A 24,340-nucleotide genomic window follows, 5' to 3' on the forward strand; every position below is an offset into this window, starting at 1 on the left:
GCTTTAGGGGGAGCGTGCGTGTGAGGGCGTGTTAGTGTTAGCGTACGGCTTAGGATTAGGGGACGGGTGAGGGTCAGGCTTCGGGGAAGGGTTAGGGTTAGGGTTCGGGCTAGGGTTAGGGTTAGGGGACGGGGACGGTTTAGGGTCCAGGTGAGGGTACAGCAACGCTTTAGGGGGAGCGTGCGTGTGAGGGTGCGGGTTAGTGTTAGGGTATGTGTTAGGATTAGGGGACGGGTGAGGGTCAGGCTTCGGGGAAGGGTTAGGGTTAGGGTTCGGGCTAGGGTTAGGGTTTTGGGACAGGGACGGTTTAGGGTCCAGGTGAGGGTACGGCAACGCTTTAGGGGGAGCGTGCGTGTGAGGGCGCGGGTTAGTGTTAGCGTACGGGTTAGGATTAGGGGACGGGTGAGGGTCAGGCTTCGGGGAAGGGTTAGGGTTAGGGTTCGGGCTAGGGTTAGGGTTAGGGGACGGGGACGGTTTAGGGTCCAGGTGAGGGTACGGTAACACTTTAGGGGGAGCGTGCGTGTGAGGGCGCGGGTTAGTGTCAGCGTACGGGTTAGGATTAGGGGACGGGTGAGGGTCAGGCTTCGGGGAAGGGTTAGGGTTAGGGTTCGGGCTAGGGTTAGGGTTAGGGGACGGGGACGGTTTAGGGTCCAGGTGAGGGTACGGCAACGCTTTAGGGGGAGCGTGCGTGTGAGGGCGCGGGTTAGTGTTAGCGTACGGGTTAGGATTAGGGGACGGGTGAGGGTCAGGCTTCGGGGAAGGGTTAGGGTTAGGGTTCGGGCTAGGGTTAGGGTTAGGGGACGGGGACGGTTTAGGGTCCAGGTGAGGGTACGGCAACGCTTTAGGGGGAGCGTGCGTGTGAGGGCGCGGGTTAGTGTTAGTGTACTGGTTAGGATTAGGGGACGGGAGAGGGTCAGGCTTCGGGGAAGGGTTAGGGTTAGGGTTAGGGCTAGGGTTAGGGTTAGGAGACGGGGACGGTTTAGGGTCCAGGTGAGGGTACGGCAACGCTTTAGGGGGAGCGTGCGTGTGAGGGCGCGGGTTAGTGTTAGCGTACGGGTTAGGATTAGGGGACGGGTGAGGGTCAGGCTTCGGGGAAGGGTTAGGGTTAGGGTTCGGGCTAGGGTTAGGGTTAGGGGACGGGGACGGTTTCGGGTCCAGGTGAGGGTACGGCAACGCTTTAGGGGGAGCGTGCGTGTGAGGGCGCGGGTTAGTGTTAGCGTACGGCTTAGGATTAGGGGACGGGTGAGGGTCAGGCTTCGGGGAAGGGTTAGGGTTAGGGTTCGGGCTAGGGTTAGGGTTAGGGGACGGGGACGTTTAGGGTCCAGGTGAGGGTACGGCAACGCTTTAGGGGGAGCGTGTGTGTGAGGGCGCGCGTTAGTGTTAGCGTACGGGTTAGGATTAGGGGACGGGTGAGGGTCAGGCTTCGGGGAAGGGTTAGGGTTAGGGTTCGGGCTAGGGTTAGGGTTAGGGGACGGGGACGGTTTAGGGTCCAGGTGAGGGTACGGCAACGCTTTAGGTGGAGCGTGCGTGTGAGGGCGCGGGGTAGTGTTAGCGTACGGGTTAGGATTAGGGGACGGGTGAGGGTCAGGCTTCGGGGAAGGGTTAGGGTTAGGGTTCGGGCTAGGGTTAGGGTTAGGGGACGGGGACGGTTTAGGGTCCAGGTGAGGGTACGGCAACGCTTTAGGGGGAGCGTGCGTGTGAGGGCGCAGGTTAGTGTTAATGTACGGGTTAGGATTAGGGGACGGGTGAGGGTCAGGCTTCGGGGAAGGGTTAGGGTTAGGGTTCGGGCTAGGGTCAGGGTTAGGGGACGGGGACGGTTTAGGGTCCAGGTGAGGGTACGGCAACGCTTTAGGGGGAGCGTGCGTGTGAGGGCGTGGGTTAGTGTTAGGGTATGGGTTAGGATTAGGGGACGGGTGAGTGTTAGGCTTCGGGGAAGGGTTAGGGTTAGGGTTCGGGCTAGGGTTAGGGTTAGGGAACGGGGACGGTATCGGGTCCAGGTGAGGGTACGGCAACGCTTTAGGGGGAGCGTGCGTGTGAGGGCGCGGGTTAGTGTTAGCGTACGGGTTAGGTTTAGGGGACGGGTGAGGGTCAGGCTTCGGGGAAGGGTTAGGGTTAGGGTTCGGGCTAGGGTTAGGGTTAGGGGACGGGGACGGTTTAGGGTCCAGGTGAGGGTACGGCAACGCTTTAGGGGGAGCGTGCGTGTGAGGGCGCGGGTTAGTGTTAGCGTACGGGTTAGGATTAGGGGACGGGTGAGGGTCAGGCTTCGGGGAAGGGTTAGGGTTAGGGTTCGGGCTAGGGTTAGGGTCAGGGGACGGGGACGGTTTAGGGTCCAGGTGAGGGTACGGCAACGCTTTAGGGGGAGCGTGCGTGTGAGGGCGCGTGATAGTGTTAGCGTACGGCTTAGGATTAGGGGACGGGTGAGGGTCAGGCTTCGGGGAAGGGTTAGGGTTAGGGTTCGGGCTAGGGTTAGGGTTAGGTGACGGGGACGGTTTAGGGTCCAGGTGAGGGTACGGCAACGCTTTAGGGGGAGCGTGCGTGTGAGGGCGCGGGTTAGTGTTAGCGTACGGGTTAGGATTAGGGGACGGGTGAGGGTCAGGCTTCGGGGAAGGGTTAGGGTTAGGGTTCGGGCTAGGGTTAGGGTTAGGGGACGGGTACGGTTTAGGGTCCAGGTGAGGGTACGGTAACACTTTAGGGGGAGCGTGCGTGTGAGGGCGCGGGTTAGTGTCAGCGTACGGGTTAGGATTAGGGGACGGGTGAGGGTCAGGCTTCGGGGAAGGGTTAGGGTTAGGGTTCGGGCTAGGGTTAGGGTTAGGGGACGGGGACGGTTTAGGGTCCAGGTGAGGGTACGGCAACGCTTTAGGGGGAGCGTGCGTGTGAGGGCGCGGGGTAGTGTTAGCGTACGGGTTAGGATTAGGGGACGGGTGAGGGTCAGGCTTCGGGGAAGGGTTAGGGTTAGGGTTCGGGCTAGGGTTAGGGTTAGGGGACGGGGACGGTTTAGGGTCCAGGTGAGGGTACGGCAACGCTTTAGGGGGAGCGTGCGTGTGAGGGTGTGGGTTAGTGTTAGGGTATGGGTTAGGATTAGGGGACGGGTGAGTGTTAGGCTTCGGGGAAGGGTTAGGGTTAGGGTTCGGGCTAGGGTTAGGGTTAGGGAACGGGGACGGTTTCGGTTCCAGGTGAGGGTACGGCAACGCTTTAGGGGGAGCGTGCGTGTGAGGGCGCGGGTTAGTGTTAGCGTACGGGTTAGGATTAGGGGACGGGTGAGGGTCAGGCTTCGGGGAAGGGTTAGGGTTAGGGTTCGGGCTAGGGTTAGTGTTAGGGGACGGGGACGGTTTAGGGTCCAGGTGAGGGTACGGCAACGCTTTAGGGGGAGCGTGCGTGTGAGGGCGCGGGTTAGTGTTAGCGTACGGGTTAGGATTAGGGGACGGGTGAGGGTCAGGCTTCGGGGAAGGGTTAGGGTTAGGGTTCGGGCTAGGGTTAGGGTTAGGGGACGGGGACGGTTTAGGGTCCAGGTGAGGGTACGGCAACGCTGTAGGGGGAGCGTGCGTGTGAGGGCGCGTGATAGTGTTAGCGTACGGCTTAGGATTAGGGGACGGGTGAGGGTCAGGCTTCGGGGAAGGGTTAGGGTTAGGGTTCGGGCTAGGGTTAGGGTTAGGGGACGGGGACGGTTTAGGGTCCAGGTGAGGGTACGGCAACGCTTTAGGGGGAGCGTGCGTGTGAGGGCGCGGGTTAGTGTTAGGGTATGGGTTAGGATTAGGGGACGGGTGAGGGTCAGGCTTCGGGGAAGGGTTAGGGTTAGGGTTCGGGCTAGGGTTAGGGTTAGGGGACGGGGACGGTTTAGGGTCCAGGTGAGTGTACGGCAACGCTTTAGGGGGAGCGTGCGTGTGAGGGCGCGGGTTAGTGTTAGCGTACGGGTTAGGATTAGGGGACGGGTGAGGGTCAGGCTTCGGGGAAGGGTTAGGGTTAGGGTTCGGGCTAGGGTTAGGGTTAGGGGACGGGGACGGTTTAGGGTCCAGGTGAGGGTACGGCAACGCTTTAGGGGGAGCGTGCGTGTGAGGGCGCGGGTTAGTGTTAGCGTACGGGTTAGGATTAGGGGACGGGTGAGTGTCAGGCTTCGGGGAAGGGTTAGGGTTACGGTTCGGGCTAGGGTTAGGGTTAGGGGACGGGGACGGTTTAGGGTCCAGGTGAGGGTACGGTAACACTTTAGGGGGAGCGTGCGTGTGAGGGCGCGGGTTAGTGTCAGCGTACGGGTTAGGATTAGGGGACGGGTGAGGGTCAGGCTTCGGGGAAGGGTTAGGGTTAGGGTTCGGGCTAGGGTTAGCGTTAGGGGACGGGGACGGTTTAGGGTCCAGGTTAGGGTATGGCAACGCTTTAGGGGGAGCGTGCGTGTGAGGGCGCGCGTTAGTGTTAGCGTACGGCTTAGGATTAGGGGACGGGTGAGGGTCAGGCTTCGGGGAAGGGTTAGGGTTAGGGTTCGGGCTAGGGTTAGGGTTAGGGGATGGGGACGGTTTAGGGTCCAGGTGAGGGTACGGCAACGCTTTAGGGGTAGCGTGCGTGTGAGTGTGCGGGTTAGTGTTAGGGTATGGGTTAGGATTAGGGGACGGGTGAGGGTCAGGCTTCGGGGAAGGGTTAGGGTTAGGGTTGGGGCTAGGGTTAGGGTTAGGGGACGGGGACGGTTTAGGGTCCAGGTGAGGGTACGGCAACGCTTTAGGGGGAGCGTGCGTGTGAGGGCGCGTTAGTGTTAGCGTACGGCTTAGGATTAGGGGACGGGTGAGGGTCAGGCTTCGGGGAAGGGTTAGGGTTAGGGTTCGGGCTAGGGTTAGGGTTAGGGGACGGGGACTGTTTAGGGTCCAGGTGAGGGTACAGCAACGCTTTAGGGGGAGCGTGCGTGTGAGGGTGCGGGTTAGTGTTAGGGTATGTGTTAGGATTAGGGGACGGGTGAGGGTCAGGCTTCGGGGAAGGGTTAGGGTTAGGGTTCGGGCTAGGGTTAGGGTTTTGGGACAGGGACGGTTTAGGGTCCAGGTGAGGGTACGGCAACGCTTTAGGGGGAGCGTGCGTGTGAGGGCGCGGGTTAGTGTTAGCGTACGGGTTAGGATTAGGGGACGGGTGAGGGTCAGGCTTCGGGAAAGGGTTAGGGTTAGGGTTCGGGCTAGGGTTAGGGTTAGGGGACGGGGACGGTTTAGGGTCCAGGTGAGGGTACGGTAACACTTTAGGGGGAGCGTGCGTGTGAGGGCGCGGGTTAGTGTCAGCGTACGGGTTAGGATTAGGGGACGGGTGAGGGTCAGGCTTCGGGGAAGGGTTAGGGTTAGGGTTCGGGCTAGGGTTAGGGTTAGGGGACGGGGACGGTTTAGGGTCCAGGTGAGGGTACGGCAACGCTTTAGGGGGAGCGTGCGTGTGAGGGCGCGGGGTAGTGTTAGCGTACGGGTTAGGATTAGGGGACGGGTGAGGGTCAGGCTTCGGGGAAGGGTTAGGGTTAGGGTTCGGGCTAGGGTTAGGGTTAGGGGACGGGGACGGTTTAGGGTCCAGGTGAGGGTACGGCAACGCTTTAGGGGGAGCGTGCGTGTGAGGGCGCAGGTTAGTGTTAATGTACGGGTTAGGATTAGGGGACGGGTGAGGGTCAGGCTTCGGGGAAGGGTTAGGGTTAGGGTTCGGGCTAGGGTTAGGGTTAGGGGACGGGGACGGTTTAGGGTCCAGGTGAGGGTACGGCAACGCTTTAGGGGGAGCGTGCGTGTGAGGGCGTGGGTTAGTGTTAGGGTATGGGTTAGGATTAGGGGACGGGTGAGTGTTAGGCTTCGGGGAAGGGTTAGGGTTAGGGTTCGGGCTAGGGTTAGGGTTAGGGAACGGGGACGGTTTCGGGTCCAGGTGAGGGTACGGCAACGCTTTAGGGGGAGCGTGCGTGTGAGGGCGCGGGTTAGTGTTAGCGTACGGGTTAGGATTAGGGGACGGGTGAGGGTCAGGCTTCGGGGAAGGGTTAGGGTTAGGGTTCGGGCTAGGGTTAGGGTTAGGGGACGGGGACGGTTTAGGGTCCAGGTGAGGGTACGGCAACGCTTTAGGGGGAGCGTGCGTGTGAGGGCGTGGGTTAGTGTTAGCGTACGGGTTAGGATTAGGGGACGGGTGAGGGTCAGGCTTCGGGGAAGGGTTAGGGTTAGGGTTCGGGCTAGGGTTAGGGTTAGGGGACGGGGACGGTTTAGGGTCCAGGTGAGGGTACGGCAACGCTGTAGGGGGAGCGTGCGTGTGAGGGCGCGTGATAGTGTTAGCGTACGGCTTAGGATTAGGGGACGGGTGAGGGTCAGGCTTCGGGGAAGGGTTAGGGTTAGGGTTCGGGCTAGGGTTAGGGTTAGGTGACGGGGACGGTTTAGGGTCCAGGTGAGGGTACGGCAACGCTTTAGGGGGAGCGTGCGTGTGAGGGCGCGGGTTAGTGTTAGGGTATGGGTTAGGATTAGGGGACGGGTGAGGGTCAGGCTTCGGGGAAGGGTTAGGGTTAGGGTTCGGGCTAGGGTTAGGGTTAGGGGACGGGTACGGTTTAGGGTCCAGGTGAGGGTACGGTAACACTTTAGGTGAAGCGTGCGTGTGAGGGCGCGGGTTAGTGTCAGCGTACGGGTTAGGATTAGGGGACGGGTGAGGGTCAGGCTTCGGGGAAGGGTTAGGGTTAGGGTTCGGGCTAGGGTTAGGGTTAGGGGACGGGGACGGTTTAGGGTCCAGGTGAGGGTACGGCAACACTTTAGGGGGAGCGTGCGTGTGAGGGCGCGGGTTAGTGTTAGCGTACGGGTTAGGATTAGGGGACGGGTGAGGGTCAGGCTTCGGGGAAGGGTTAGGGTTAGGGTTCGGGCTAGGGTTAGGGTTAGGGGACGGGTACGGTTTAGGGTCCAGGTGAGGGTACGGTAACACTTTAGGGGGAGCGTGCGTGTGAGGGCGCGGGTTAGTGTCAGCGTACGGGTTAGGATTAGGGGACGGGTGAGGGTCAGGCTTCGGGGAAGGGTTAGGGTTAGGGTTCGGGCTAGGGTTAGGGTTAGGGGACGGGGACGGTTTAGGGTCCAGGTGAGGGTACGGCAACGCTGTAGGGGGAGCGTGCGTGTGAGGGCGCGTGTTAGTGTTAGCGTACGGGTTAGGATTAGGGGACGGGTGAGGGTCAGGCTTCGGGGAAGGGTTAGGGTTAGGGTTCGGGCTAGGGTTAGGGTTAGGGGACGGGGACGGTTTAGGGTCCAGGTGAGGGTACGGCAACGCTGTAGGGGGAGCGTGCGTGTGAGGGCGCGTGATAGTGTTAGCGTACGGCTTAGGATTAGGGGACGGGTGAGGGTCAGGCTTCGGGGAAGGGTTAGGGTTAGGGTTCGGGCTAGGGTTAGGGTTAGGTGACGGGGACGGTTTAGGGTCCAGGTGAGGGTACGGCAACGCTTTAGGGGGAGCGTGCGTGTGAGGGCGCGGGTTAGTGTTAGGGTATGGGTTAGGATTAGGGGACGGGTGAGGGTCAGGCTTCGGGGAAGGGTTAGGGTTAGGGTTCGGGCTAGGGTTAGGGTTAGGGGACGGGGACGGTTTAGGGTCCAGGTGAGTGTACGGCAACGCTTTAGGGGGAGCGTGCGTGTGAGGGCGCGGGTTAGTGTTAGCGTACGGGTTAGGATTAGGGGACGGGTGAGGGTCAGGCTTCGGGGAAGGGTTAGGGTTAGGGTTCGGGCTAGGGTTAGGGTTAGGGGACGGGGACGGTTTAGGGTCCAGGTGAGGGTACGGCAACGCTTTAGGGGGAGCGTGCGTGTGAGGGCGCGGGTTAGTGTTAGCGTACGGGTTAGGATTAGGGGACGGGTGAGTGTCAGGCTTCGGGGAAGGGTTAGGGTTACGGTTCGGGCTAGGGTTAGGGTTAGGGGACGGGGACGGTTTAGGGTCCAGGTGAGGGTACGGTAACACTTTAGGGGGAGCGTGCGTGTGAGGGCGCGGGTTAGTGTCAGCGTACGGGTTAGGATTAGGGGACGGGTGAGGGTCAGGCTTCGGGGAAGGGTTAGGGTTAGGGTTCGGGCTAGGGTTAGCGTTAGGGGACGGGGACGGTTTAGGGTCCAGGTTAGGGTATGGCAACGCTTTAGGGGGAGCGTGCGTGTGAGGGCGCGCGTTAGTGTTAGCGTACGGCTTAGGATTAGGGGACGGGTGAGGGTCAGGCTTCGGGGAAGGGTTAGGGTTAGGGTTCGGGCTAGGGTTAGGGTTAGGGGATGGGGACGGTTTAGGGTCCAGGTGAGGGTACGGCAACGCTTTAGGGGTAGCGTGCGTGTGAGTGTGCGGGTTAGTGTTAGGGTATGGGTTAGGATTAGGGGACGGGTGAGGGTCAGGCTTCGGGGAAGGGTTAGGGTTAGGGTTGGGGCTAGGGTTAGGGTTAGGGGACGGGGACGGTTTAGGGTCCAGGTGAGGGTACGGCAACGCTTTAGGGGGAGGGTGCGTGTGAGGGCGCGTTAGTGTTAGCGTACGGCTTAGGATTAGGGGACGGGTGAGGGTCAGGCTTCGGGGAAGGGTTAGGGTTAGGGTTCGGGCTAGGGTTAGGGTTAGGGGACGGGGACTGTTTAGGGTCCAGGTGAGGGTACAGCAACGCTTTAGGGGGAGCGTGCGTGTGAGGGTGCGGGTTAGTGTTAGGGTATGTGTTAGGATTAGGGGACGGGTGAGGGTCAGGCTTCGGGGAAGGGTTAGGGTTAGGGTTCGGGCTAGGGTTAGGGTTTTGGGACAGGGACGGTTTAGGGTCCAGGTGAGGGTACGGCAACGCTTTAGGGGGAGCGTGCGTGTGAGGGCGCGGGTTAGTGTTAGCGTACGGGTTAGGATTAGGGGACGGGTGAGGGTCAGGCTTCGGGAAAGGGTTAGGGTTAGGGTTCGGGCTAGGGTTAGGGTTAGGGGACGGGGACGGTTTAGGGTCCAGGTGAGGGTACGGTAACACTTTAGGGGGAGCGTGCGTGTGAGGGCGCGGGTTAGTGTCAGCGTACGGGTTAGGATTAGGGGACGGGTGAGGGTCAGGCTTCGGGGAAGGGTTAGGGTTAGGGTTCGGGCTAGGGTTAGGGTTAGGGGACGGGGACGGTTTAGGGTCCAGGTGAGGGTACGGCAACGCTTTAGGGGGAGCGTGCGTGTGAGGGCGCGGGGTAGTGTTAGCGTACGGGTTAGGATTAGGGGACGGGTGAGGGTCAGGCTTCGGGGAAGGGTTAGGGTTAGGGTTCGGGCTAGGGTTAGGGTTAGGGGACGGGGACGGTTTAGGGTCCAGGTGAGGGTACGGCAACGCTTTAGGGGGAGCGTGCGTGTGAGGGCGCAGGTTAGTGTTAATGTACGGGTTAGGATTAGGGGACGGGTGAGGGTCAGGCTTCGGGGAAGGGTTAGGGTTAGGGTTCGGGCTAGGGTTAGGGTTAGGGGACGGGGACGGTTTAGGGTCCAGGTGAGGGTACGGCAACGCTTTAGGGGGAGCGTGCGTGTGAGGGCGTGGGTTAGTGTTAGGGTATGGGTTAGGATTAGGGGACGGGTGAGTGTTAGGCTTCGGGGAAGGGTTAGGGTTAGGGTTCGGGCTAGGGTTAGGGTTAGGGAACGGGGACGGTTTCGGGTCCAGGTGAGGGTACGGCAACGCTTTAGGGGGAGCGTGCGTGTGAGGGCGCGGGTTAGTGTTAGCGTACGGGTTAGGATTAGGGGACGGGTGAGGGTCAGGCTTCGGGGAAGGGTTAGGGTTAGGGTTCGGGCTAGGGTTAGGGTTAGGGGACGGGGACGGTTTAGGGTCCAGGTGAGGGTACGGCAACGCTTTAGGGGGAGCGTGCGTGTGAGGGCGTGGGTTAGTGTTAGCGTACGGGTTAGGATTAGGGGACGGGTGAGGGTCAGGCTTCGGGGAAGGGTTAGGGTTAGGGTTCGGGCTAGGGTTAGGGTTAGGGGACGGGGACGGTTTAGGGTCCAGGTGAGGGTACGGCAACGCTGTAGGGGGAGCGTGCGTGTGAGGGCGCGTGATAGTGTTAGCGTACGGCTTAGGATTAGGGGACGGGTGAGGGTCAGGCTTCGGGGAAGGGTTAGGGTTAGGGTTCGGGCTAGGGTTAGGGTTAGGTGACGGGGACGGTTTAGGGTCCAGGTGAGGGTACGGCAACGCTTTAGGGGGAGCGTGCGTGTGAGGGCGCGGGTTAGTGTTAGGGTATGGGTTAGGATTAGGGGACGGGTGAGGGTCAGGCTTCGGGGAAGGGTTAGGGTTAGGGTTCGGGCTAGGGTTAGGGTTAGGGGACGGGTACGGTTTAGGGTCCAGGTGAGGGTACGGTAACACTTTAGGTGAAGCGTGCGTGTGAGGGCGCGGGTTAGTGTCAGCGTACGGGTTAGGATTAGGGGACGGGTGAGGGTCAGGCTTCGGGGAAGGGTTAGGGTTAGGGTTCGGGCTAGGGTTAGGGTTAGGGGACGGGGACGGTTTAGGGTCCAGGTGAGGGTACGGCAACACTTTAGGGGGAGCGTGCGTGTGAGGGTGTGGGTTAGTGTTAGGGTATGGGTTAGGATTAGGGGACGGGTGAGTGTTAGGCTTCGGGGAAGGGTTAGGGTTAGGGTTCGGGCTAGGGTTAGTGTTAGGGGACGGGGACGGTTTAGGGTCCAGGTGAGGGTACGGCAACGCTTTAGGGGGAGCGTGCGTGTGAGGGCGCGGGTTAGTGTTAGCGTACGGGTTAGGATTAGGGGACGGGTGAGGGTCAGGCTTCGGGGAAGGGTTAGGGTTAGGCTTCGGGCTAGGGTTAGGGTTAGGGGACGGGGACGGTTTAGGGTCCAGGTGAGGGTATGGCAACGCTTTAGGGGGAGCGTGCGTGTGAGGGCGCGTGATAGTGTTAGCGTACGGCTTAGGATTAGGGGACGGGTGAGGGTCAGGCTTCGGGGAAGGGTTAGGGTTAGGGTTCGGGCTAGGGTTAGGGTTAGGTGACGGGGACGGTTTAGGGTCCAGGTGAGGGTACGGCAACGCTTTAGGGGGAGCGTGCGTGTGAGGGCGCGGGTTAGTGTTAGGGTATGGGTTAGGATTAGGGGACGGGTGAGGGTCAGGCTTCGGGGAAGGGTTAGGGTTAGGGTTCGGGCTAGGGTTAGGGTTAGGGGACGGGGACGGTTTAGGGTCCAGGTGAGTGTACGGCAACGCTTTAGGGGGAGCGTGCGTGTGAGGGCGCGGGTTAGTGTTAGCGTACGGGTTAGGATTAGGGGACGGGTGAGGGTCAGGCTTCGGGGAAGGGTTAGGGTTAGGGTTCGGGCTAGGGTTAGGGTTAGGGGACGGGGACGGTTTAGGGTCCAGGTGAGGGTACGGCAACGCTTTAGGGGGAGCGTGCGTGTGAGGGCGCGGGTTAGTGTTAGCGTACGGGTTAGGATTAGGGGACGGGTGAGGGTCAGGCTTCGGGGAAGGGTTAGGGTTAGGGTTCGGGCTAGGGTTAGGGTTAGGGGACGGGGACGGTTTAGGGTCCAGGTGAGGGTACGGCAACGCTTTAGGGGGAGCGTGCGTGTGAGGGCGCGGGTTAGTGTTAGCGTACGGGTTAGGATTAGGGGAAGGGTGAGGGTCAGGCTTCGGGGAAGTGTTAGGGTTAGGGTTCGGGCTAGGGTTAGGGTTAGGGGACGGGGACGGTTTAGGGTCCAGGTGAGGGTACGGCAACGCTTTAGGGGGAGCGTGCGTGTGAGGGCGCGGGTTAGTGTTAGGGTACGGGTTAGGATTAGGGGACGGGTGGGGGTCAGGCTTCGGGGAAGGGTTAGGGATAGGGTTCGGGCTAGGGTTAGGGTTAGGGGACGGGGACGGTTTAGGGTCCAGGTGAGGGTACGGCAACGCTTTAGGGGGAGCGTGCGTGTGAGGGCGCGGGTTAGTGTTAGCGTACGGGTTAGGATTAGGGGACGGGTGAGGGTCAGGGTTCGGGGAAGGGTTAGGGTTAGGGTTCGGGCTAGGGTTAGGGTTAGGGGACGGGGACGGTTTAGGGTCCAGGTGAGGGTACGGCAACGCTTTAGGGGGAGCGTGCGTGTGAGGGCGCGGGTTAGTGTTAGCGTACGGGTTAGGATTAGGGGACGGGTGAGGGTCAGGCTTCGGGGAAGGGTTAGGGTTAGGGTTCGGGCTAGGGTTAGGGTTAGGGGACGGGGACGGTTTAGGGTCCAGGTGAGGGTACGGCAACGCTTTAGGGGGAGCGTGCGTGTGAGGGCGCGGGTTAGTGTTAGGGTACGGGTTAGGATTAGGGGACGGGTGAGGGTCAGGGTTCGGGGAAGGGTTAGGGTTAGGGTTCGGGCTAGGGTTAGGGTTAGGGGACGGGGACGGTTTAGTGTCCAGGTGAGGGTACGGCAACGCTTTAGGGGGAGCGTGAGTGTGAGGGCGCGGGTTAGTGTCAGCGTACGGGTTAGGATTAGGGGACGGGTGAGGGTCAGGCTTCGGGGAAGGGTTAGGGTTAGGGTTCGGGCTAGGGTTAGGGTTAGGTGACGGGGACGGTTTAGGGTCCAGGTGAGGGTACGGCAACGCTTTAGGGGGAGCGTGCGTGTGAGGGCGCGGGTTAGTGTTAGCGTACGGGTTAGGATTAGGGGACGGGTGAGGGTCAGGCTTCGGGGAAGGGTTAGGGTTAGGGTTCGGGCTAGGGTTAGGGTTAGGGGACGGGGACGGTTTAGGGTCCAGGTGAGGGTACGGTAACGCTTTAGGGGGAGCGTGCGTGTGAGGGCGCGGGTTAGTGTCAGCGTACGGGTTAGGATTAGGGGACGGGTGAGGGTCAGGCTTCGGGGAAGGGTTAGGGTTAGGGTTCGGGCTAGGGTTAGGGTTAGGGGACGGGGACGGTTTAGGGTCCAGGTTAGGGTATGGCAACGCTTTAGGGGGAGCGTGCGTGTGAGGGTGCGGGTTAGTGTTAGGGTATGTGTTAGGATTAGGGGACGGGTGAGGGTCAGGCTTCGGGGAAGGGTTAGGGTTAGGGTTCGGGCTAGGGTTAGGGTTAGGGAACGGGGACGGTTTCGGGTCCAGGTGAGGGTACGGCAACGCTTTAGGGGGAGCGTGCGTTTGAGGGCGCGGGTTAGTGTTAGCGTACGGGTTAGGATTAGGGGACGGGTGAGGATCAGGCTTCGGGGAAGGGTTAGGGTTAGGGTTCGGGCTAGGGTTAGGGTTAGGGGACGGGGACGGTTTAGGGTCCAGGTGAGGGTACGGCAACGCTTTAGAGGGAGCGTGCGTGTGAGGGCGCGGGTTAGTGTTAGCGTACGGGTTAGGATTAGGGGACGGGTGAGGGTCAGGCTTCGGGGAAGGGTTAGGGTTAGGGTTCGGGCTAGGGTTAGGGTTAGGGGACGGGGACGGTTTAGGGTCCAGGTGAGGGTACGGCAACGCTGTAGGGGGAGCGTGCGTGTGAGGGCGCGTGATAGTGTTAGCGTACGGCTTAGGATTAGGGGACGGGTGAGGGTCAGGCTTCGGGGAAGGGTTAGGGTTAGGGTTCGGGCTAGGGTTAGGGTTAGGTGACGGGGACGGTTTAGGGTCCAGGTGAGGGTACGGCAACGCTTTAGGGGGAGCGTGCGTGTGAGGGCGCGGGTTAGTGTTAGGGTATGGGTTAGGATTAGGGGACGGGTGAGGGTCAGGCTTCGGGGAAGGGTTAGGGTTAGGGTTCGGGCTAGGGTTAGGGTTAGGGGACGGGCACGGTTTAGGGTCCAGGTGAGGGTACGGCAACGCTTTAGGGGGAGCGTGCGTGTGAGGGCGCGGGTTAGTGTTAGCGTACGGGTTAGGATTAGGGGACGGGTGAGGGTCAGGTTCGGGGAAGGGTTAGGGTTAGGGTTCGGGCTAGGGTTAGGGTTAGGGGACGGGGACGGTTTAGGGTCCAGGTGAGGGTACGGCAACGCTTTAGGGGGAGCGTGCGTGTGAGGGCGCGGGTTAGTGTTAGCGTACGGGTTAGGATTAGGGGACGGGAGAGGGTCATGCTTCGGGGAAGGGTTAGGGTTAGGGTTCGGGCTAGGGTTAGGGTTAGGGGACGGGGACGGTTTTGGGTCCAGGTGAGGGTACGGCAACGCTTTAGGGGGAGCGTGCGTGTGAGGGCGTGGGTTAGTGTTAGCGTACGGGTTAGGATTAGGGGACGGGTGAGGGTCAGGCTTCGGGGAAGGGTTAGGGTTAGGGTTCGGGCTAGGGTTAGGGTTAGGTGACAGGGACGGTTTAGGGTCCAGGTGAGCGTACGGCAACGCTTTAGGGGGAGCGTGCGTGTGAGGGCGCGGGTTAGTTTTAGCGTACGGGTTAGGATTAGGGGACGGGTGAGGGTCAGGCTTCGGGGAAGGGTTAGGGTTAGGGTTCGGGCTAGGGTTAGGGTTAGGGGACGGGGACGGTTTAGGGTCCAGGTGAGGGTACGGCAACGCTTTAGGGGGAGTGTGCGTGTGAGGGCGCGGGTTAGTGTTAGGGTACGGGTTAGGATTAGGGGACGGGTGAGGGTCAGGCTTCGGGGAAGGGTTAGGGTTAGGGTTCGGTCTAGGGTTAGGGTTAGGGGACGGGGACAGTTTAGGGTCCAGGTGAGGGTACGGCAACGCTTTAGGGGGAGCGTGCGTGTGAGGGCGCGGGTTAGTGTTAGCGTACGGGTTAGGATTAGGGGACGGGTGAGGGTCAGGCTTCTGGGAAGGGTTAGGGTTAGGGTTCGGGCTAGGGTTAGGGTTTTGGGACAGGGACGGTTTAGGGTCCAGGTGAGGGTACGGCAACGCTTTAGGGGGAGCGTGCGTGTGAGGGCGCGGGTTAGTGTTAGCGTACGGGTTAGGATTAGGGGACGGGTGAGGGTCAGGCTTCGGGGAAGGGTTAGGGTTAGGGTTCGGGCTAGGGTTAGGGTTAGGGGACGGGTACGGTTTAGGGTCCAGGTGAGGGTACGGGAACACTTTAGGGGGAGCGTGCGTGTGAGGGCGCGGGTTAGTGTCAGCGTACGGGTTAGGATTAGGGGACGGGTGAGGGTCAGGCTTCGGGGAAGGGTTAGGGTTAGGGTTCGGGCTAGGGTTAGGGTTAGGGGACGGGGACGGTTTAGGGTCCAGGTGAGGGTACGGCAACGCTTTAGGGGGAGCGTGCGTGTGAGGGCGCGGGTTAGTGTTAGCGTACGGGTTAGGATTAGGGGACGGGTGAGGGTCAGGCTTCGGGGACGGTTTAGGGTTAGGGTTCGGGCTAGGGTTAGGGTTAGGGGACGGGGACGGTTTAGGGTCCAGGTGAGGGTACGGCAACGCTTTAGGGGGAGCGTGCGTGTGAGGGCGCGGGTTAGTGTTAGGGTATGGCTAAGGATTAGGGGACGGGAGAGGGTCAGGCTTCGGGGAAGGGTTAGGGTTAGGGTTAGGGCTAGGGTTAGGGTTAGGAGACGGGGACGGTTTAGGGTCCAGGTGAGGGTACGGCAACGCTTTAGGGGGAGCGTGCATGTGAGGGCGCGGGTTAGTGTTAGCGTACGGGTTAGGATTAGGGGACGGGTGAGGGTCAGGCTTCGGGGAAGGGTTAGGGTTAGGGTTCGGGCTAGGGTTAGGGTTAGGGGACGGGGTCGGTTTAGGGTCCAGGTGAGGGTACGGCAACGCTTTAGGGGGAGCGTGCGTGTGAGGGCGCGGGTTAGTGTTAGCGTACGGCTTAGGATTAGGGGACGGATGAGGGTCAGGCTTCGGGGAAGGGTTAGGGTTAGGGTTCGGGCTAGGGTTAGGGTTAGGGGACGAGGACGGTTTAGGGTCCAGGTGAGGGTACGGCAACGCTTTAGGGGGAGCGTGTGTGTGAGGGCGCGCGTTAGTGTTAGCGTACGGTTTAGGATTAGGGGACGAGTGAGGGTCAGGCTTCGGGGAAGGGTTAGGGTTAGGGTTCGGGCTAGGGTTAGGGTTAGGGGACGGGGACGGTTTAGGGTCCAGGTGAGGGTACGGCAACGCTTTAGGGGGAGCGTGCGTGTGAGGGCGCGGGGTAGTGTTAGCGTACGGGTTAGGATTAGGGGACGGGTGAGGGTCAGGCTTCGGGGAAGGGTTAGGGTTAGGGTTCGGGCTAGGGTTAGGGTTAGGGGACGGGGACGGTTTAGGGTCCAGGTGAGGGTACGGCAACGCTTTAGGGGGAGCGTGCGTGTGAGGGCGCAGGTTAGTGTTAATGTACGGGTTAGGATTAGGGGACGGGTGAGGGTCAGGCTTCGGGGAAGGGTTAGGGTTAGGGTTCGGGCTAGGGTTAGGGTTAGGGGACGGGGACGGTTTAGGGTCCAGGTGAGGGTACGGCAACGCTTTAGGGGGAGCGTGCGTGTGAGGGCGTGGGTTAGTGTTAGGGTATGGGTTAGGATTAGGGGAGGGTGAGTGTTAGGCTTCGGGGAAGGGTTAGGGTTAGGGTTCGGGCTAAGGTTAGGGTTAGGGAACGGGGACGGTTTCGGGTCCAGGTGAGGGTACGGCAACGTTTTAGGGGGAGCGTGCGTGTGAGGGCGCGGGTTAGTGTTAGCGTACGGGTTAGGATTAGGGGACGGGTGAGGGTCAGGCTTCGGGGAAGGGTTAGGGTTAGGGTTCGGGCTAGGGTTAGGGTTAGGGGACGGGGACGGTTTAGGGCCCAGGTGAGGGTACGGAAATGCTGTAGGGTGAGCGTGCGTGTGAGGGCGCGTGATAGTGTTAGCGTACGGCTTAGGATTAGGGGACGGGTGAGGGTCAGGCTTCGGGGAAGGGTTAGGGTTAGGGTTCGGGCTAGGGTTAGGGTTAGGTGACGGGGACGGTTTAGGGTCCAGGTGAGGGTACGGCAACGCTTTAGGGGGAGCGTGCGTGTGAGGGCGCGGGTTAGTGTTAGGGTATGGGTTAGGATTAGGGGACGGGTGAGGGTCAGGCTTCGGGGAAGGGTTAGGGTTAGGGTTCGGGCTAGGGTTAGGGTTAGGGGACGGGGACGGTTTAGGGTCCAGGTGAGGGTACGGCAACGCTTTAGGGGGAGCGTGCGTGTGAGGGCGCGGGTTAGTGTTAGCGTACGGGTTAGGATTAGGGGACGGGTGAGGGTCAGGCTTCGGGGAAGGGTTAGGGTTAGGGTTCGGGCTAGGGTTAGGGTTAGGGGACGGGGACGGTTTAGGGTCCAGGTGAGGGTACGGCAACGCTTTAGGGGGAGCGTGCGTGTGAGGGCGCGGGTTAGTGTTAGCGTACGGTTTAGGATTAGGGGACGGGAGAGGGTCATGCTTCGGGGAAGGGTTAGGGTTAGGGTTCGGGGTAGGGTTAGGGTTAGGGGACGGGGACGGTTTAGGGTCCAGGTGAGGGTACGGCAACGCTTTAGGGGGAGCGTGCGTGTGAGTGCGTGGGTTAGTGTTAGCGTATGGGTTAGGATTAGGGGACGGGTGAGGGTCAGGCTTCGGGGAAGGGTTAGGGTTAGGGTTCGGGCTAGGCTTAGGGTTAGGGGACGGGGACGGTTTTGGGTCCAGGTGAGGGTACGGCAACGCTTTAGGGGGAGCGTGCGTGTGAGGGCGCGGGTTAGTGTTAGCGTACGTGTGAGGATTACGGGACGGGTGAGGGTCAGGCTTCGGGGAAGGGTTAGGGTTAGGGTTCGGGCTAGGGTTAGGGTTAGGGGACGGGGATGGTTTATGGTCCAGGTGAGTGTACGGCAACGCTTTAGGGGGAGCGTGCGTGTGAGGGCGCGGGTTAGTGTTAGCGTACGGGTTAGGATTAGGGGACGGGTGAGGGTCAGGCTTCGGGGAAGTGTTAGGGTTAGGGTTCGGGCTAGGGTTAGGGTTAGGGGACGGGGACGGTTTAGGGTCCAGGTGAGGGTACAGCAACGCTTTAGGGGGAGCGTGCGTGTGAGGGCGCGGGTTAGTGTTAGCGAACGGGTTAGGATTAGGGGACGGGTGAGGGTCAGGCTTCGGGGAAGGGTTAGGGTTAGGGTTCGGGCTAGCGTTAGGTTTAGGGGACGGGGACGGTTTAGGGTCCAGGTGAGGGTACGGCAACGCTTTAGGGGGAGCGTGCGTGTGAGGGCGCGGGTTAGTGTTAGGGTACGGGTTAGGATTAGGGAACGGGTGAGGGTCAGGCTTTGGGGAAGTGTTAGGGTTAGGGTTCGGGCTAGGGTTAGGGTTAGGGTACGGGGACGGTTTAGGGTCCAGGTGAGGGTACGGCAACGCTTTAGGGGGAGCGTGCGTGTGAGGGCGCGTGTTAGTGTTAGCGTACGGGTTAGGATTAGGGGACGGGTGAGGGTCAGGCTTCGGGGAAGGGTTAGGGTTAGGGTTCGGGCTAGGGTTAGGGTTAGGGGACGGGGACGGTTTCGGGTCCAGGTGAGGGTACGGCAACGCTTTAGGGGGAGCGTGCGTGTGAGGGCGTGGGTTAGTGTTAGCGTATGGGTTAGGATTAGGGGACGGGTGAGGGTCAGGCTTCGGGGAAGGGTTAGGGTTAGGGTTCGGGCTAGGCTTAGGGTTAGGTGACGGGGACGGTTTAGGGTCCAGGTGAGGGTACGGCAACGCTTTAGGGGGAGCGTGCGTGTGAGGGCGCGGGTTAGTGTTAGCGTACGGGTTAGGATTAGGGGACGGGTGAGGGTCAGGCTTCGGGGAAGGGTTAGGGTTAGGGTTCGGGCTAGGGTTAGGGTTAGGGGACGGGGACGGTTTAGGGTCCAGGTGAGGGTACGGTAACGCTTTAGGGGGAGCGTGCGTGTGAGGGCGCGGGTTAGTGTCAGCGTACGGGTTAGGATTAGGGGACGGGTGAGGGTCAGGCTTCGGGGAAGGGTGAGGGTTAGGGTTCGGGCTAGGGTTAGGGTTAGGGGACGGGGACGGTTTAGGGTCCAGGTTAGGGTATGGCAACGCTTTAGGGGGAGCGTGCGTGTGAGGGTGCGGGTTAGTGTTAGGGTATGTGTTAGGATTAGGGGACGGGTGAGGGTCAGGCTTCGGGGAAGGGTTAGGGTTAGGGTTCGGGCTAGGGTTAGGGTTAGGGAACGGGGACGGTTTCGGGTCCAGGTGAGGGTACGGCAACGCTTTAGGGGGAGCGTGCGTTTGAGGGCGCGGGTTAGTGTTAGCGTACGGGTTAGGATTAGGGGACGGGTGAGGATCAGGCTTCGGGGAAGGGTTAGGGTTAGGGTTCGGGCTAGGGTTAGGGTTAGGGGACGGGGACGGTTTAGGGTCCAGGTGAGGGTACGGCAACGCTTTAGAGGGAGCGTGCGTGTGAGGGCGCGGGTTAGTGTTAGCGTACGGGTTAGGATTAGGGGACGGGTGAGGGTCAGGCTTCGGGGAAGGGTTAGGGTTAGGGTTCGGGCTAGGGTTAGGGTTAGGGGACGGGGACGGTTTAGGGTCCAGGTGAGGGTACGGCAACGCTGTAGGGGGAGCGTGCGTGTGAGGGCGCGTGATAGTGTTAGCGTACGGCTTAGGATTAGGGGACGGGTGAGGGTCAGGCTTCGGGGAAGGGTTAGGGTTAGGGTTCGGGCTAGGGTTAGGGTTAGGTGACGGGGACGGTTTAGGGTCCAGGTGAGGGTACGGCAACGCTTTAGGGGGAGCGTGCGTGTGAGGGCGCGGGTTAGTGTTAGGGTATGGGTTAGGATTAGGGGACGGGTGAGGGTCAGGCTTCGGGGAAGGGTTAGGGTTAGGGTTCGGGCTAGGGTTAGGGTTAGGGGACGGGCACGGTTTAGGGTCCAGGTGAGGGTACGGCAACGCTTTAGGGGGAGCGTGCGTGTGAGGGCGCGGGTTAGTGTTAGCGTACGGGTTAGGATTAGGGGACGGGTGAGGGTCAGGTTCGGGGAAGGGTTAGGGTTAGGGTTCGGGCTAGGGTTAGGGTTAGGGGACGGGGACGGTTTAGGGTCCAGGTGAGGGTACGGCAACGCTTTAGGGGGAGCGTGCGTGTGAGGGCGCGGGTTAGTGTTAGCGTACGGGTTAGGATTAGGGGACGGGAGAGGGTCATGCTTCGGGGAAGGGTTAGGGTTAGGGTTCGGGCTAGGGTTAGGGTTAGGGGACGGGGACGGTTTTGGGTCCAGGTGAGGGTACGGCAACGCTTTAGGGGGAGCGTGCGTGTGAGGGCGTGGGTTAGTGTTAGCGTACGGGTTAGGATTAGGGGACGGGTGAGGGTCAGGCTTCGGGGAAGGGTTAGGGTTAGGGTTCGGGCTAGGGTTAGGGTTAGGTGACAGGGACGGTTTAGGGTCCAGGTGAGCGTACGGCAACGCTTTAGGGGGAGCGTGCGTGTGAGGGCGCGGGTTAGTTTTAGCGTACGGGTTAGGATTAGGGGACGGGTGAGGGTCAGGCTTCGGGGAAGGGTTAGGGTTAGGGTTCGGGCTAGGGTTAGGGTTAGGGGACGGGGACGGTTTAGGGTCCAGGTGAGGGTACGGCAACGCTTTAGGGGGAGTGTGCGTGTGAGGGCGCGGGTTAGTGTTAGGGTACGGGTTAGGATTAGGGGACGGGTGAGGGTCAGGCTTCGGGGAAGGGTTAGGGTTAGGGTTCGGTCTAGGGTTAGGGTTAGGGGACGGGGACAGTTTAGGGTCCAGGTGAGGGTACGGCAACGCTTTAGGGGGAGCGTGCGTGTGAGGGCGCGGGTTAGTGTTAGCGTACGGGTTAGGATTAGGGGACGGGTGAGGGTCAGGCTTCTGGGAAGGGTTAGGGTTAGGGTTCGGGCTAGGGTTAGGGTTTTGGGACAGGGACGGTTTAGGGTCCAGGTGAGGGTACGGCAACGCTTTAGGGGGAGCGTGCGTGTGAGGGCGCGGGTTAGTGTTAGCGTACGGGTTAGGATTAGGGGACGGGTGAGGGTCAGGCTTCGGGGAAGGGTTAGGGTTAGGGTTCGGGCTAGGGTTAGGGTTAGGGGACGGGTACGGTTTAGGGTCCAGGTGAGGGTACGGGAACACTTTAGGGGGAGCGTGCGTGTGAGGGCGCGGGTTAGTGTCAGCGTACGGGTTAGGATTAGGGGACGGGTGAGGGTCAGGCTTCGGGGAAGGGTTAGGGTTAGGGTTCGGGCTAGGGTTAGGGTTAGGGGACGGGGACGGTTTAGGGTCCAGGTGAGGGTACGGCAACGCTTTAGGGGGAGCGTGCGTGTGAGGGCGCGGGTTAGTGTTAGCGTACGGGTTAGGATTAGGGGACGGGTGAGGGTCAGGCTTCGGGGACGGTTTAGGGTTAGGGTTCGGGCTAGGGTTAGGGTTAGGGGACGGGGACGGTTTAGGGTCCAGGTGAGGGTACGGCAACGCTTTAGGGGGAGCGTGCGTGTGAGGGCGCGGGTTAGTGTTAGCGTACGGGTTAGGATTAGGGGACGGGAGAGGGTCAGGCTTCGGGGAAGGGTTAGGGTTAGGGTTAGGGCTAGGGTTAGGGTTAGGAGACGGGGACGGTTTAGGGTCCAGGTGAGGTTACGGCAACGCTTTAGGGGGAGCGTGCATGTGAGGGCGCGGGTTAGTGTTAGCGTACGGGTTAGGATTAGGGGACGGGTGAGGGTCAGGCTTCGGGGAAGGGTTAGGGTTAGGGTTCGGGCTAGGGTTAGGGTTAGGGGACGGGGTCGGTTTAGGGTCCAGGTGAGGGTACGGCAACGCTTTAGGGGGAGCGTGCGTGTGAGGGCGCGGGTTAGTGTTAGCGTACGGCTTAGGATTAGGGGACGGGTGAGGGTCAGGCTTCGGGGAAGGGTTAGGGTTAGGGTTCGGGCTAGGGTTAGGGTTAGGGGACGAGGACGGTTTAGGGTCCAGGTGAGGGTACGGCAACGCTTTAGGGGGAGCGTGTGTGTGAGGGCGCGCGTTAGTGTTAGCGTACGGTTTAGGATTAGGGGACGAGTGAGGGTCAGGCTTCGGGGAAGGGTTAGGGTTAGGGTTCGGGCTAGGGTTAGGGTTAGGGGACGGGGACGGTTTAGGGTCCAGGTGAGGGTACGGCAACGCTTTAGGGGGAGCGTGCGTGTGAGGGCGCGGGGTAGTGTTAGCGTACGGGTTAGGATTAGGGGACGGGTGAGGGTCAGGCTTCGGGGAAGGGTTAGGGTTAGGGTTCGGGCTAGGGTTAGGGTTAGGGGACGGGGACGGTTTAGGGTCCAGGTGAGGGTACGGCAACGCTTTAGGGGGAGCGTGCGTGTGAGGGCGCAGGTTAGTGTTAATGTACGGGTTAGGATTAGGGGACGGGTGAGGGTCAGGCTTCGGGGAAGGGTTAGGGTTAGGGTTCGGGCTAGGGTTAGGGTTAGGGGACGGGGACGGTTTAGGGTCCAGGTGAGGGTACGGCAACGCTTTAGGGGGAGCGTGCGTGTGAGGGCGTGGGTTAGTGTTAGGGTATGGGTTAGGATTAGGGGAGGGTGAGTGTTAGGCTTCGGGGAAGGGTTAGGGTTAGGGTTCGGGCTAAGGTTAGGGTTAGGGAACGGGGACGGTTTCGGGTCCAGGTGAGGGTACGGCAACGTTTTAGGGGGAGCGTGCGTGTGAGGGCGCGGGTTAGTGTTAGCGTACGGGTTAGGATTAGGGGACGGGTGAGGGTCAGGCTTCGGGGAAGGGTTAGGGTTAGGGTTCGGGCTAGGGTTAGGGTTAGGGGACGGGGACGGTTTAGGGCCCAGGTGAGGGTACGGAAATGCTGTAGGGGGAGCGTGCGTGTGAGGGCGCGTGATAGTGTTAGCGTACGGCTTAGGATTAGGGGACGGGTGAGGGTCAGGCTTCGGGGAAGGGTTAGGGTTAGGGTTCGGGCTAGGGTTAGGGTTAGGTGACGGGGACGGTTTAGGGTCCAGGTGAGGGTACGGCAACGCTTTAGGGGGAGCGTGCGTGTGAGGGCGCGGGTTAGTGTTAGGGTATGGGTTAGGATTAGGGGACGGGTGAGGGTCAGGCTTCGGGGAAGGGTTAGGGTTAGGGTTCGGGCTAGGGTTAGGTTTAGGGGACGGGGACGGTTTAGGGTCCAGGTGAGGGTACGGCAACGCTTTAGGGGGAGCGTGCGTGTGAGGGCGCGGGTTAGTGTTAGCGTACGGGTTAGGATTAGGGGACGGGTGAGGGTCAGGCTTCGGGGAAGGGTTAGGGTTAGGGTTCGGGCTAGGGTTAGGGTTAGGGGACGGGGACGGTTTAGGGTCCAGGTGAGGGTACGGCAACGCTTTAGGGGGAGCGTGCGTGTGAGGGCGCGGGTTAGTGTTAGCGTACGGTTTAGGATTAGGGGACGGGAGAGGGTCATGCTTCGGGGAAGGGTTAGGGTTAGGGTTCGGGGTAGGGTTAGGGTTAGGGGACGGGGACGGTTTAGGGTCCAGGTGAGGGTACGGCAACGCTTTAGGGGGAGCGTGCGTGTGAGTGCGTGGGTTAGTGTTAGCGTATGGGTTAGGATTAGGGGACGGGTGAGGGTCAGGCTTCGGGGAAGGGTTAGGGTTAGGGTTCGGGCTAGGCTTAGGGTTAGGGGACGGGGACGGTTTTGGGTCCAGGTGAGGGTACGGCAACGCTTTAGGGGGAGCGTGCGTGTGAGGGCGCGGGTTAGTGTTAGCGTACGTGTGAGGATTACGGGACGGGTGAGGGTCAGGCTTCGGGGAAGGGTTAGGGTTAGGGTTCGGGCTAGGGTTAGGGTTAGGTGACGGGGATGGTTTATGGTCCAGGTGAGTGTACGGCAACGCTTTAGGGGGAGCGTGCGTGTGAGGGCGCGGGTTAGTGTTAGCGTACGGGTTAGGATTAGGGGACGGGTGAGGGTCAGGCTTCGGGGAAGGGTTAGGGTTAGGGTTCGGGCTAGGGTTAGGGTTAGGGGACGGGGACGGTTTAGGGTCCAGGTGAGGGTACAGCAACGCTTTAGGGGGAGCGTGCGTGTGAGGGCGCGGGTTAGTGTTAGCGAACGGGTTAGGATTAGGGGACGGGTGAGGGTCAGGCTTCGGGGAAGGGTTAGGGTTAGGGTTCGGGCTAGCGTTAGGGTTAGGGGACGGGGACGGTTTAGGGTCCAGGTGAGGGTACGGCAACGCTTTAGGGGGAGCGTGCGTGTGAGGGCGCGGGTTAGTGTTAGGGTACGGGTTAGGATTAGGGGACGGGTGAGGGTCAGGCTTTGGGGAAGTGTTAGGGTTAGGGTTCGGGCTAGGGTTAGGGTTAGGGTACGGGGACGGTTTAGGGTCCAGGTGAGGGTACGGCAACGCTTTAGGGGGAGCGTGCGTGTGAGGGCGCGTGTTAGTGTTAGCGTACGGGTTAGGATTAGGGGACGGGTGAGGGTCAGGCTTCGGGGAAGGGTTAGGGTTAGGGTTCGGGCTAGGGTTAGGGTTAGGGGACGGGGACGGTTTCGGGTCCAGGTGAGGGTACGGCAACGCTTTAGGGGGAGCGTGCGTGTGAGGGCGTGGGTTAGTGTTAGCGTATGGGTTAGGATTAGGGGACGGGTGAGGGTCAGGCTTCGGGGAAGGGTTAGGGTTAGGGTTCGGGCTAGGCTTAGGGTTAGGGAACGGGGACGGTTTTGGGTCCAGGTGAGGGTACGGCAACGCTTTAGGGGGAGCGTGCGTGTGAGGGCGCGGGTTAGTGTTAGCGTACGGGTGAGGATTACGGGACGGGTGAGGGTCAGGCTTCGGGGAAGGGTTAGGGTTAGGGTTCGGGCTAGGGTTAGGGTTAGGGGACGGGGATGGTTTATGGTCCAGGTGAGGG

This window comes from Delphinus delphis, chromosome 10, assembly GCF_949987515.2.
Source record: "Delphinus delphis chromosome 10, mDelDel1.2, whole genome shotgun sequence".
In the NCBI taxonomy this organism is placed as follows: Eukaryota; Metazoa; Chordata; class Mammalia; order Artiodactyla; family Delphinidae; genus Delphinus; species Delphinus delphis.